Source organism: Rattus norvegicus, chromosome X (assembly GCF_036323735.1).
Source record: "Rattus norvegicus strain BN/NHsdMcwi chromosome X, GRCr8, whole genome shotgun sequence".
Lineage (NCBI taxonomy): Eukaryota > Metazoa > Chordata > Mammalia > Rodentia > Muridae > Rattus > Rattus norvegicus.
Genome location: NC_086039.1, coordinates 150,994,578 through 151,004,449, shown reverse-complemented (window position 1 = coordinate 151,004,449; position 9,872 = coordinate 150,994,578). Strand labels below are relative to the sequence as shown.

Here is a 9,872-nt window from a genome sequence, read left to right as displayed (position 1 = left end):
CTAATTAGAAAGAACATGGAAAGGGGACTCACACTAGCTAATACCAAACTAAACTACAAAATCACCATGCTAATACAACATGGTATTGTCATAAAAACAGATAACAAGGCTAATGTAACATTCAGCAGACGATTCAAAAATAAACTCACAAAGCTGTAGACTCTTAATTTTTGACAGGATGTTAAAAACAGCCCTTGAGAAAAGACAGACTTTGTTAATAAATGGCGTTAACAAAATTGGATATTCACACATTGAAGAATGAAATAAAATCTATATCTCTTACTCGATAAAACTCAGTTCAAATTGGTTCAAATACTTTTAAGTTGGAAATGCTAAAATACTAAAAATTAAAACATGAGTAAAACACTTCAAGATTAAGTATAGGCCAGTGTTTTCTGAATATATCATCTATTGCACAGGAAAGTACTCTAATAATTGAAAAGAAGAATTACATGAAATATATAAGTGTCTGCACAGTAAAAGAAACTACCAATAGTCTGGAGATAGCCTATTATGTACTGAAAGTGTTTATTAGTTATCCTTGAAATAGCAGGTTAGTATTTGAAATACACACACACACACACACACACACACACACACACACACACACACACACTGAAAAGTTTCCCAAAATTTGGTCTAATATCTGATCATTTCTCCAAAAAGGAAACATACATGATACATAATTATTCTTTTTTAATACTAAGGTTCTTAGCATACACATAAAATCCAGACAAGGTCATGTGTCAAAGCAAGGTCATGTGTCCAGGCAAGGGAAGAAACAGGACAAAACTCAGGGCTTTCTCGCCACCTGTGATCCAACCTAATCAATGAGCTCCAGAACCTATTTAAAGGCCCTGCCACACAGGGTGTAAAAAATTGAAGGATACAACTGGACTAATCTCCAGAATCTACATGCATGAGTACACACTTGTATACTTAACCTGCCACACTGACCCCATCTCCACAAGCATATTTACATACCACTGGTTTTAAACAATCTCAAACGGACATTATTTTCACTGCACCTTCAGCATGTGTGCTTGTGTGTGTGTATCATATTCCTAAGGATAGGATATGTGAATCAGTCCATAATTAGGGTCTTAAACACATGAGTTACACTAGTACTTAGGGGAAACAAATCAGACATAGTGGGAAACTATCGATTAATAAAATTATTTGGACCCAAACAATAGATCTGTGCTTATTTTCAACAACTAGCAAAAATAATTTCTTAAATTGTATAGATATTTTGTTTCTAACTACCTGCCTAATCTTAGTTGCTAAAATTCTACTTCCTACTTTCTAAACCTATACCTATTACTTTGAATCTAAAATATTTAATCAAGTCTTAACCCCATTAATACTTAGTAAATGATTCCAAGGAACGTCTGATGGTGAGATCGTTTTATTCAGATATCATCCTTGTTTTCCTGCAAAAATTTAAATACAAAATGTTTCTCATTTCATTTTAAAAGATGAGACTTGCATACTCAATGTATTATCTTAACATTTACTCATTTTGGTGTATAATATTTTAACTATAATTTGGTTTGAATTCCAATCAACTCCTAAAATATATTCATTTATTTCCAAAATGGTGGTCAAATTTTCACATATTATGTTTGTTTATATATGCATATGGATGCATACATACATATATGTCTGTATGTATACATTGAACCATTGTCATGAAAACATTCTTGACAACCTCTTAGGTTAAAAAACCTCTTGTTTCCTTAGTTCTTTAGTGTAAAGCCTAATGTTTAGCTGTTAACATCTTTTATTTCTCTTTTAGTTTCTTATATTACTTAACTATTCTTAAAAACATTGTCAGAATTATCTTTTAGCCTTGGCATTCCTGTAGAAACTAAGAATTTAGTGCTTTTTAGACATGGTCTGAAGGTTTCAGTTACTTGTAAAATGACTAGGATATATACATATATATATACATAGCAAGAATAGAAACTTACCTGTGTGCCTTGTCATTTAGAACGTTTCCAAATTAGTTGATTCTATTTAGAGAAAGCAGGTAGGAATCTGGCTTCCACGAAACGAAAAGAATAAGCCAACGCATACTTTTATCAGTAATATTATCACAAGCAAGAGCAGGAGTGTCCAAGAGATTATAATTATGATAAGCAGCTGTTCTTTTGTTTGTAAATCTACATTCTTATCCATGAGTAAAATTATAACTGGATGTTTGTGCAGAAGTTATGGCAAGTAGTAGAAAACTGCCAAATACCTCTTGAATGTCACTTTAGTCCTTCCCCTTCAAGAACATTTGTGACAAATCTGCAGGGTTTCATGAGTATTACTACTTACCTCACAAGAACACCCACCTGGGCCAATTATCATGTCATTAGCATGAAGGAAAAGCAGTAGCCAGAGAGCAAACTGTGAAGGACAGGCAGTTTACTCTTGACCAAAATCTCTTACTTACTCTCAAACTCCCACACTCCCCAAAATATGGAGAATGAAACATTCTTCTTTTTACTTTCTTTTTATCTGTACCTTAATCATCAAGTTGTAAATCATTAATAAATTTCATTATCTGGTTATACATACTTACTAACATACAAACCATATTTAAGCATATACCACAAATTCTTCTAAATACATATGCAAGCTTAAACCTTTAACTAAATTAGAAAATATGAAGAGTAACAGAAAAGCAATAACACATACAATGGCTCCATCTTTAAGAAGCCATACCTTTCTGTAATTGACACAAATAAACTATAAAGAAATCTAACGCTTTCTGTAAAAAATGGTGGCAAAAAGAACTTATGGGAGTAAACAACTAGTAACTGATCTGACTTAAGGCCCACTCACAAAATAGAACTCTGTTTTTGTGACCAAGATTCTGAAACTAGATAGCCCAGGGATCAATCCAAGTAATACTGGTCTAAAAGGAGAAAAAGAAAGGAAAAATATTTATACATATGGTGATAAAAAAGACTCCTACTGATATTCTGCAACACTAATAGATTAGTGCCTTGTTCAGTCATCATCAGAGAAGTTTCCTGCAGCAGAAAATGGAAACAAATATAAAGACTCACAAACAGACACTACAGAGAGAGAGAGACTTTTGGATGCTCAACCCTAAGTGGAATGTCTCTATCAAATCCCTCTCCTCCGGGCTCAGATAACCCTGCAAAAGAAGAGGCAGAAAGAGTGTAAGAGCCAGAGAGGGTGGAGGAAACCAAAAAAACAAGGCCTTCTTAATTAACATAAGCAAAGCATACATGAACTCATGGGTCTGCACCAGGGCCTCTGCATTTCAGGTTTAGGGTTTGGATTAATAAGTGTGTGAATGAGTGGATCTCTGACTCTTTTGCCTTCTCTTGAAACTTTTCCTTCTATTGGTTTGCCTTGCCCAACTTACATTGATTTTTTTTGTTTTATCATATTATATTATATTATATTTTTAAAAAATGAATTGAATAATTGAATGAAAACTGAGCAACTAGGGTAAAAAAATAACAACTAAATTGCCACTGATACCTACTAGCAGAAGGAAAGTTACCTTTCCCATTAGAGTGGCACTGTAGGTATATCATCCCTACAGGGCAAGCCTCATATTCAGCAGTATTGACCAGCATAGAATGGATTCCATAGATTTTTTTGAGTAATTTTATCTGGTTACAGTTTGGTGGGGTTGTTTGGTTTTGCTTTCGCTATTGGTGTTGTTGTTCCTGCTGCTGCTGTTGTTGGTTGGGTTTTTTTTTTTTTTTTTTTGAGTAGTGTTTTACTTTCTTTTCATCATCAGAGAATTTGTTGTTGTATTGAGTTTTGGGGTTTTGCTTTTTTTGGAAGGAACTTAAAGTCAGTGGGTAGGGAGGGAAAGAAAATCTTGAAGTAGTTGGGAAAAGAGAAAAATTTGATCAACATACATTTAAGTTTAAAAGTCTTTTAAGTAACAAAAATGTAATAGAAAAATACACTTTATGAAAACCTAATATAAAATGCTTCAATAGTAATTTTATGTTTAAATTTATATTTAATTTATGATTTACTGCTAATATTTTATATGTACTGGGTTAGAAAAATACATTCTAATTTCCTTGTCCGATAGAATCTCACTATGTTCCTCGCCTATCCTTTAGCTCACAATCCTTATGCCATAGTCTTCTAAATGCCAAAATTATAAGGGTGTTGCATATAGTTCTTTTTATGTTTATAGTATAGCTTCTAGCAAATATAGTATTACATATTACATCCCAATATATTTGTATTTAACATTGTTTTTCTATACTAGTTTAGAATATACCAAGTAATAGAATTTATGTATTATTTACCTGTTGTCTCCACTGAAATTATTTAAAATATTTTACTAAAAATTTTTCATACATGACCATATTCTTTCTATTCTGCTATCAAACACCCACTACTCAACCAAAGCATGTATTCTCTCTTTCTCTGTGTCTCTCTCTTTGTTTTTCTCTTTGTCTCTGTCTCTCCCTCTCCTTCTCCTTCTCCCTCTCCCTCTCCGTCTCCCTCTCCCTCTTTCTCTCTCAGGAAATAAACCAATCCCATGTGAGGACCAACCACTGATACTACTAATTATCCTCTGCTATGCCTGCAGACAGGAGTCTAGCATAACTGTCTCCTGAGAGACTTCATCCAGCAGCTGATGGGAACAGATGCAGAGACCCACAGCTAAACATCAGGTGGAGCTGAGCAGCTTTTGTGGAAGAGCAGGGGATAGTATTGAGCAACTTTGAGGGGTTAAAGCCACCACAAGAAAACCTACAGAATTGTAACTTGTGCCCATGGGACTTGCAGAGACGAGGTCATCACCTAGGGAGGATGCATGGAGGAGCTGGACTTAAACCCCCTACATTTTGGTAGCATATTTGCTACAAAAATGAGCATCTTGTTCTTCACGTGGTTCCCCTTTTCTGAAGATGACAAGAGAAAGGTAATGGGGGGATTTGTAAGGGTAGGACTCATGGGAAAGGAGGGAGAAGGCAACAATCAAGATAAATTAATAAATTAAAAATTAAAAAGGGACTGCGTTCGCACTCTCCCCTGGCCAAAAAAAAAAAATAAATAAAATAAAAAAAAATAAAAAAATAAAAAAAAAATAAAAAGGTGGCACTCCAGACACTGCCCGGACCTGAAGGGACCGGATCAACAGTTCTTTGCACCCAAATCCAGTGGGAGGGAGAGCTAAACCTTCAGAGGGGCAGACATGCCTGGGAAGCCAGAAGACACTACACTACATTTCTGACTCTAGAGGAAAACAGCTAACACCATCTGAGGCTCCCAGAAAAGTCGGTGCAGACCCTTCTGGTTGCCGCCCTCACGGAGATCTCAAAAGCAACCACCCATGAGCAAACTTGAGCCACGGGACCACAGGTAAGACCAACTTTTCTGCTCCAAGCGACCTGCCTGGTGGTCTAAGGACACACAGAGGCAAAATTCCTCTGGGACCCGACACTTCCGGTTGCTGGTCCCAGCCCCAGCACACTGCTCCCAAACCCCATGGGTGTGAAAGCTCACTGCCCAGACAGGTGGGCACTCCTGAGACTGTAGAGTGGGAGAGACCACCAATATTGCCCACATCTGCCCACATCCCTGGCCCAAGAGGAAACTGTATACAGCCTCTGGGAACCGGATGATAGGGGCAATGGAGCTGCAGGTCCCCTGCACTCCAGACACCTACAGGACATGAAGGGACCGGATTAACAGTTCTCTGCACCCAAATCCCATGGGTGGGAGAACTAAACCTTCAGAGGGGCAGACACACCTGGGAACCCAGAAGAGACTACACTCTGTGCACATTTCTAACTCCAGAGGAAAACACCTAATGCCATCTGGGACCCCAGTGCACAGGGGCTCCCTGAAGAGGTGGCACAGGCCCTCCTGGTTGCCGCCCTCATGGAGAGCTCAAAAGCAGCCACCCACAAGCAAACTTAAGCCAGGGGACCACAGATAAGACCAACTTTTCTGCTCCAAGCAATCTGCCTGGTTGACTCAGGACACAGGCCCACAGGAACAGTTGAAGACCAGTAGACAGGAAAGACTACATGCCTGAAAGCAGAACACTTTGTTCCCATAACTGGCTGAAAGAAAACAGGAAAACAGGTCTACAGCACTCCTGACACACAGGCCTATAGGACAGTCTAGCCACTGTCAGAAATAGCAGAACAAAGTAACACCAGAGGAAACCTGATGGTGAGAGGCAAGCACAGGAATCCAAGCAACAGAAACCTATATGGCATCATCGGAGCCCAATTCTCCCACCAAAGCAAACACTGAATATCCAAACACACCAGAAAAGCAAGTTCTAGATTTACAATAATATTTGATCATGATGATGGAGGACTTCAAGAAAGACATAAAGAACTCCCTTAGAGAAACCCAGGAAAACATAAATAAACATGTAGAAGCCTATAGAGAGGAATCACAAAAATCCCTGAAAGAATCCCAGGGAAACACAATCAAACAGTTGAAGGAATTAAAAATGGAAATAGAAGCAATCAAGAAAGAACACAGGGAAACAACCCTGGATATAGAAAACCAAAGGAAGAGACAAGGAGACATAGATACAAGCATCACCAACAGAATACGAGAGATAGAAGAGAGAGTCTCAGGAGCAGAAGATTCCATAGAAATGATCGACACAACTGTTAAAGATATTGTAAAACGGAAAAAGCTACTGCCCCAAAACAAACAGGAAATCCAGGACTCAATGAGAAGATCAAAGCTAAGGATAATAGGTATAGAAGAGAGTGAAGACACCCAGCTCAAAGGACCAGTAAATACCTTCAACAAAATCATAGAAGAAAACTTCCCTAACCTAAAGAAAGAGATGCCCATAAACATACAAGAAGCCTACAGAACTCCAACTAGATTGGACCATTTAAGGGTATGTTGTAGACTAACCACAGCCTTGCTTCTTAACACTAATCAGCAATCCTAATGTACGTAGCAATACCATACATTTAGGCAAAGTAAAAATGGTTGTAGGGCTATATGGTCTCCATTAATATTTGTGAAAGCAAAAACTATAGTATAAACTGTTTTGACCAACCTTATGTAAGGGTATGCTTGGTATGCTTTTAAGAGCTAGGGTAATCAGCTGGGAATATAGTGCAATTTTCTCCAGGTGTCTGTGAAGTGTTCCAGATGGTTGGCATAGGGTGTAGTTGGGTGTTGGTCAGTTGTACTTTTCCTTAAGGCAGACAGAATAGCAAGAGATACTCCAATAACTACTAATTAGGAAATCAAATTGCCCTATTACCAAAAGTCTCTGCTTATTTACAGGAAAATAAACAGCAGAAAAAGAGCTTTCACTAAGTACTAAAAAAAATATTACTAGTAAATTGAATATATTTTACACATTTTTAATAGTGCTTAACACCTGTCCATTGCTCTATGGGGAAATGGGTATATTCCTGCTTTCTCAGTGCTATATTTTATAGCACGATAATTCTGCTTCCTATTTGCTTGATGAGTAATTACTCTATCTTTTCATATGCTTATTAACCACTTTAATTCTCTTCAAAGAAATATCTATTGAATTAAAATTATGTTATTATTGTGTGTACATACATATGCATGGACATATGTGCACAGCTGTGCATCTAAGAGACAGACAGAGACAGAGAGACAGAGAGACAGAGACAGAGCCTGAGATAAAGAAGATAGTATTAAGGAGTCTGTTTCTCTTTCCTCTATGTAGGTTCCTAATACCAAACAGATCAATCTTGGCAGCAAGAACCTTTATTCAGTGAGCTGTTTTGCCAAAAATCTATTGAAAATTTCAGCCCCTATTGTATAGTTTATTTATTGTTATTGAGTGATAGTTTTCTAAATATTCTGACTATAATCTTATTACCATATACTTCATTTGAAAAATTATTCTCCCATTCTTTGAGGTCCTTTGTATGACATTCTTCGAATGATACCCAGTTTTCATTTTAATAAAATTCTATTTTCAAAATTTTCTTTTATTGTTGATACTACTGATATTTATCTGTGAAATTCATACCTCATTCACAGGTGCAAAATTATGTTTCTATTTTCCACTAAGAGTTTTATGTTTTAAGTTTTCATATTTAGAGATCTCATGTGTAGCATGAAAGTGGAACCCATTTTTATTATTTTCGTGTTAAATTTTCTAAGAATTATTGCATAAAATACTGACCACCATGTTATTATCTTGGCATCATTAATATACATTAAGTAACAAACACAATGAAGTACTTACATTTAGACTCTTGATTACAGTTTTCTTATTAGCAAGTCTGTACTTATATCAATACAGTATATGTCAATATATTTATTTTATTCTTTGAGAATTTCATGTATGTGTACCATGAAATAAGATACACCCCATTTCTTCCTTCAAACACTATTTTATATTTTCCTCCAACATATCTCATTCCAACTTCATGAATTTGTCTTTTCTCATTTTTCTTTGTTTAATTAGTGCTGTCTATATATGCATGGGTATTGTAGCTTGAGAAACCTACCAGTGACCAAATCCTCAAAATAGGATGATTCTCCCTTCTCTGGCAGCTATTATTAACCAAACCTCCCTGATATAAGGTGGGGACCTGAGAGAGCCTCCCCAGTCAATGCCACAATGATGACTGCCTTGAGACTGAGTGGTCTTGTTGAGACAACCTTAGCTGCTGTGAGTTCATGAATTAACCAATCATGTCATTTCCAGAAGGAAGAATTTCACAGAAACTCTGCCTATTTTCTGGCTATTACAATTTTTTTTCAATCTCAAGATGTTTCCTGGGGTTGGGGATTTAGCTCAGTGGTAGAGCGCTTGCCTAGCAAGTGCAAGGCCCTGGGTTCGGTCCCCAGCTCCGAAAAAAAAAAAAAGAAAAAAGAAAAAAAGATGTTTCCTAAACATGGCAAATGGAGGAGAGGTTGATAAAGATTCTCCCTATAGGGCTAAGTGCTCATAGCCTCTTATTCCTAACACTGTCACCAGTTATGAATCTCTGCATTGATTGTTGCTTAGTACACAAGAAACTTTTCTGACCATGGTTGAGAGTTACCCCAGTGTATGGGCATAAACACAAATACTTGGAAGATAATTTGACAAAATGATTCTTTTTTTTTTTTTTGGTTTGTTTTTTTAGGAGCAGCCGCCCATTCATGGAATCTATTGTGTGCTACTGTTCATAAAATACGTGAATAGTCCTGCACATGCATAGTATTTCCAACTTAGACAGAAGACCATACAGGGTGCACTTCTTGGCAAACGAAACAGCAGATGGTTCCACTGCCTGATGCTATGAGCTGTAGTCCAGGGCATAAGGGAAGCAAGACACCAAAGTAAAGGGAATCACCAAACTACAGTGGCAATCAGTACAGGTCAGCAACTGTAAAATTAGCACATGGCTCCATTTAATTTAACCAAGCAGTTCTGTAACTATCAAAAATAATATTTCGACATGCAGTCTTGACTTTTATGCTTCCACTAACATCTGAAGGTCTGAAGAGCACCATTGCTTCTAGGCTGCATTACTTAGTCAGAAACATGTCCAGACACTTTAAATTTCCTTTGCATTTAAACATAAAAGTGTTAGAACTCAAGCAGCAAATCCCCCTGGTGGTTTTTTAGCAACTGGAGTACTCACAAGAAACTAAAATTTCTCATAATATCCATGCAACCTATACATGTTGTATCTGTACATCATAGGTCTATATATTAAATATTTGCAAAATGAAAACATGCATACACAAAATACATCAAGTTTTACAGACAATGGTTTGAATTAAAATTTACTTTGACAATGTACAAACTTCTTTTAAAGTACCTTAAATGGGTAATTCTGCAATTCTTCATAATTTTAAAATTTAGGGTTTTTTTTCTTACATCTCTGGGGTGTAAATCTCAA

The 9,872-nt window shown here is 36.7% G+C and overlaps 1 long non-coding RNA gene across 1 annotated transcript; it reads right to left on the bottom strand.

The window, feature by feature from the left end:
• Positions 1-1,392: 1,392 nt before the first annotated feature.
• LOC134484145 (uncharacterized) lies at positions 1,393-2,291 on the bottom strand. The gene is made up of 2 exons (XR_010061551.1): positions 1,974-2,291; positions 1,393-1,433 (listed from the first exon to the last, which is right to left on the bottom strand). It is a non-coding gene; the product is annotated as an uncharacterized LOC134484145 (long non-coding RNA).
• Between the last annotated feature and the right edge of the window lie 7,581 nt (positions 2,292-9,872).